Source organism: Camelina sativa, chromosome 9 (assembly GCF_000633955.1).
Source record: "Camelina sativa cultivar DH55 chromosome 9, Cs, whole genome shotgun sequence".
NCBI lineage: Eukaryota > Viridiplantae > Streptophyta > Magnoliopsida > Brassicales > Brassicaceae > Camelina > Camelina sativa.
Genome location: NC_025693.1, coordinates 1,505,107 through 1,510,939, shown reverse-complemented (window position 1 = coordinate 1,510,939; position 5,833 = coordinate 1,505,107).

Genomic DNA, 5,833 nt, shown 5'->3' with positions numbered 1-5,833 from the left:
TTATGTGGATCTGATAAATATCCTGCATCTGCAAAACCAACTAGACCAACCGAAGAGTTTCTAGGATAGAATAATCCCAAGTCAATCGTACCTTGAAGATAACAGAGAATATGTTTTATCCCATTCCAATGCCTGCGAGTAGGGGATGAGTTGTATCTTGCAAGTAGATTCGTAGCAAATGCAATATCCGATCTAGTGCAATTTGCAAGATACATGAGTCCGCCGATAGCACTCATATAAGATACTTCGGGACCAAGTATTTTCTCGGTGTTTTCACAAGGTCTGAATGGATCACTATGGACATTCAGAGATCTATTGACCATTGGAGTACTCAAAGGAGTCGCTTTGTCCATATTAAAGCGCTTTAAAATCTTTTTCGTATAGTTTGATTGATACAAAAATATTCCATCTTGGAAATGTTCTATTTGGAGCCCAAGACAAAATTTAGTCTTTCCAAGATCTTTCATTTCAAACTCTTCCTTCATATGAGTTCTTGCATCATCAATCTCCTTTTGAGTTCCAATTATATTTAGATCATCAACATATACAGCAATGATCACAAATCCCGATGGAGATTTCTTTATGAAAACGCATGGGCATATTTCATTATTAATATACACTTTCTTCAATAGGTATTCGCTTAAGCGATTATACCACATGCGCCCGGATTGTTTTAATCCGTAAAGTGATCGCTGTAATTTGATCGCACAAATTTCATTAGACTTAGAGTCTAATGCCTCAGGAATCTTAAATTCTTCTGGGATTTTCATGTATATATCATTATCCAGTGATCCATATAAATATGCTGTCACTACATCCATAAGGTACATTTCTAAATTCTTAGAAGCCGTTAGACTCATTAAGTACCTGAATGTAATTGCATCCATGACTGGAGAATATGTTTCTTCATAATCAACTTCAGGTCTTTGAGAAAAACCTTGTGCAACAAGTCGGGCTTTATATCTTGTGATTTCATCTTTCTCATTTCTTTTTCGCACAAATACCCACTTGCAACCAACAGGTTTTACATCTTTAGATGCAGTGACAAGAGGTCCAAAGACATTTCTTTTATTGAGGGAGAGCAACTCAAGTTGCATAGCCTTTTTCCATTTCTCCCAATCAGGCCTATGTTGGCATTCTGATACGGACCTTGGATCTGGATCATCTTTTTCATGATCGATCTCTTTAGATACAGAAAAAGAGAATATTCCATTATCATCATCGATTTCATCTCTATACCATAACATTCCATTTTGGGCATAGTTAATAGAAACCTCATATTTTTCTGTATCATCCTGAGGACTTTTCTCTTTATTTGGTTCTTCTTGAACCTTTTCATCTCCCATTTTCTTTTTCTTTCGGGGATTTTTATCTTTAGAGCCCATTGGCCTCCCCCTTTTCAATTGAACCTTAGGTTCATTAGCTTTGCTTCCATCAAGTTCCTCTCTAGGAATTTCAACTCTTGATGGTGCATTTGCAGCGGGGATATATGACTTTGTCACCCTTTTTGTATCTATGAACGCATCTGGTAATTGATTTGCCAAACTTTGTAAATGTACAATTTTCTGAACTTCCAGCTCACGTTGATTTGTAGGGGGATCAAGATATATCAAAGATGGTGTATACCATGTAATATCTTTTGGTACTTGTTTAATTCCTCCCCCTAATGCTGGAAATTCATCTTCATTAAAATGGCAATCGGCAAAACGTGCCGTAAACATATCACCAGTTTGCGGTTCAAGATATCGAATTATACTCGGTGATGCATAACCGACATATATATCCAATCTCCTTTGTGGTCCCATTTTTGTTCTTTGCGGTGGGGCTATAGGAACATCAATCGCACATCCAAAAATATGGAGATAGGATATGTTTGGCTCTTGGCCAGATGCTAATTGTAAAGGGGAATAGTTATTATATGCGCTTGGTCGTATTTGGACCAATGTCACAGCATGCAATATAGCATGACCCCAGATAGAAATTGGAGCTTTGTTCTCAATATTAACGGTCTGGCAATGAGTTGTAGCCGTTTAATCAAAGATTCAGCCATGCCATTTTGTGTATGAACATGAGGAACCGGATGCTCCACATCGATTCCTATTGACATACAATAGTCATTGAAAGCTTGTGAAGTGAATTCACCAGCGTTATCAAGCCTGACTTTCTTTATGGCATAATCAGGGAATTGAACTTTCAACCTGATTATCTGGGCAATGAATTTTGCAAAGGCCGTGTTTCTTGTTGTCAATAGACACACATTTGACCATCTACTAGATGCGTCAATCATTACCATAAAATAACAAAACGGCCCGCATGAAGGGTAGATAGGTCCACATATATCACCAAGTATTCTCTCTAAGAACAATGGTGATTCATTCCCAATTTTGGCTGGCGATGGCCGAATTATGAGTTTTCCTTGAGAACATGCATCACATGAAAACTCATCAGATCTAAAAATCTTTTCGTTCTTCAATGGATGACCATTGGAATTTTGCACAATTTTTCGCATCATGACTGAACCAGGATGTACAAGTCTTTCATGCCATATCTTAAATGTACTAGTAAACTTAGAGTTTACTGTAAAATAAGACGTAAAATTATTTACTTTTGTGCAATACAATACAGAGGATAACATTAGCAATTCTTCCAATATATGTTTCTCCTCAGATGTTATGCAAAGATATTCAATGCCATTCTTATTCAGAGTCTCTATATGATATCCATTTCTTTGGATATCTTTGAAACTAATCAAGTTTCTATGAGACTTAGGGCAATATAATGCATCCATTTCAAATTTTGTTCCCCTTGGCATTGAAAAAACTGGCTTTTCCAGAGTCTATAATAATCTTTGGATTACCACATATAGTGCTCACGCTTCTAGCGGAGTCTTTTATTTTGAGAGAGGAGAAATATTTTTTCTCTTTAACTATTGAGTGCGTTGTAGCACTGTCTGCTAGACACATATCTCCATCCTCAATCTCAAAATTTGACATTTTCTGAGATAAAATAATTTATAAAATAAACATTAATGAAATAACAAAAAGTCTTACAAAAAAAATTATTATATATTACAATAAAATTATTATCCAAAAAGACATTTTATAAACATAAAGCACATACCAAACTATGACAAAGCATATCATGACATATAGGCCTTATTCGCATGATTTTCCGTTTTCATTATCAACGAGAAAATCTGCTATATCAAGATGGGGTTCATCGTTTAGGCTATGGAAAGAAGGTCCAGCTTTATCATAGATGAGGTTGGTCTCAACATCCCTTTCTTTTGCCTTTTGGGATGCTTGGTACAGATCAACCAAATGTTTTGGAATACGACAGGTCTGATACCAATGTCCTTTCAGGCCGCATCTGTAACAAGTACTTTCCTCTTGTTTCTTTATAACGCGACCAACATTATTGATTTGAAGATGCTTGTTGGTTTTTCTTGCGTTGAAGTCATTATGAGAGAAACCTCTTCCTCTTCCTCGTCCACGACCTTCTCCACGACCATGACCACGGCCTCGACCGCGTCCGCGTCCACGTCCTCGTCCTTGCCAATTATTATAGCTGGATGTAGCAACATTCACTTCTGAAAGTGGAGCTGATCCAGTTGGACGGGTTTGATGATTTATCATCACGAGCTCATTATTTTGTTCAGCAACATGCAAAACTTGCATTAATTTAGAATATCGAGTATACCCTCTTTCTTGATATTGTTGCTGCAGGAGTACATTTGAAGGATGGAAAGTTTGGAATGTTTTCTCGATCATATCATAATCGGAAACTTCTTCTCCGCAGAGAGCCATCCTTGAAGTGATTCCGAACAAAGCGGAATTGTACTCACTAACACTTTTGTAATCCTGAAACCTCAGGTTTAGCCATTCATGTTTGACTTTTGGTAAGATCACATACTTTTGGCGATCAAACCTATCCTTGAGCGCGATCCAGAGATCTGCAAGATTTTCTCTCGTGATGTATTCATTTTTTAAACCATCATGGAGATGGTGACGCAAGAACATCATGGTTCTTGCTTTTTCCTCTTCTAACCCCGTTTCTGACGGATCAATGGTTTTGAGAAGCCCATTCCCTTTTAGTTATAATTTTACATCTAGTGCCCATGTCATATAATTTTTCCTAGAGACATCAAGGGCGGCGAATTCAAGCTTTGCCAAGTTTGACATGATTACTCAAACTTATGATGGATCGTAAATCGCTTATTCTCAAACTTGGAACGGATCGAGAGTCGTTCGTGCTGATAACGTGTTGTAAACTATGACTACAAAACACTTGTGAACTATGACTACAAAACACTTATAAGTTTTATGTTTTGTAACACTTTGCAAAGAGAACAAGAACTAACAAAGAGAGAGAGAGAGGAGAAACCACGAGAAAGGGAGAGAGATTGGGAAGCTTATTTGATCAAAGGAAAAAACATATGCATTACTCTCTTACAACTCCATATATATAGTGTATTACAAAACACATGAGTCACACCCCCATTAGTTTTGGTAATGACAAAGTGTTAGCACTACAAAGATAATGAAACATTACATGGACAAGTGTAATGACATGTGTCTTGTGATGGAATAATCACACATGTATTTTACAATACTTATTAATATTTCTCATATTTATGTTTTTGTTAAATAATACAGGGAAAAGGAATCAAATAATACCTTTTGTAGGTTTTACTTAACGAACATCTCGTAATAGGCCAATGGTGGCAGTCATGATAATAAGTAAAACTTCGTTTCTATTTGGGAGATAGCAAGTTTTTCGTATTTGGTGAGTGTAAATTGTGCGAGTATGTCAAGAAAACATAATTTGGAAAAAGGTTTTCTTGTTTATTATCAATGGCCATAAGTTCCATATATACACTAAGATATTTACTTAAATGGTAGATGTAAATCTTCCTAAAAATATGTAATCAAATCACATATTAAGTGACTAAGATTTCTCCTTGATTCCCAAGGTAAGAGATATGATTTGATTACCAAATCATATCCTACAATATCCTAACACCCTCCCTCAAGTTGGAGCATGCCGCTTGCAAATGCCCAACTTGAACATGATCATGTCCTCATCTTCGCATCTCGGTTTTGGTATTCATCACAGTGTTATACTCCACCATCGATTCATCTCGGCTTTTCTTGTCGAGATCTGGTTCGTCGATGTCACAACACAAAAATTGTGTGTGTGACACAAGGATTCCTTCAAGTCGTTGTGGATTCCTTCAAGTCGTGTTCGATGTCACAACACAAGAGTTATGTGTGACACAAGGATTCCTTCAAGTCGTGTTGGATTCGTTCAAGTTGTGTTCGATATTTGTCGGGTTCGTCGTTTGCAAACAGAACGTATGATGGCAAAAACTTCTTCATGTCCATTATCTTGCTTTCCACTGTTGCATCTTTTCATCATCGGATCTGGGCACCATTGGACTGAACTTGAGTGATAATGACTCATGAGTTCTCCGTCGTGGCAATACGCCAATGCCATTGTCTTTGTTGTTGTCGTCTTCATCACCATCTTCGTCTTTGATGGTCATCATAATCGACAACAAGGATCGACCCGCTCTGATACCATGTCAAGAAAACATAATTTGGAAAAAGGTTTTCTTGTTTATTATCAATGGCCATAAGCTCCATATATACACAAATATTTTTCCTTAAATTGTATATGTAAATCTTTTTAAAAATATATAATCAAATCACATATTAAGTGATTAAGATTTCTCTTTGATTCCCAAGGTAAGAGATATGATTTGATTACCAAATAATATCCTATAATATCCTAACAGAGTAAGAGTCATATTTATATTGGTATGTAAAGATTG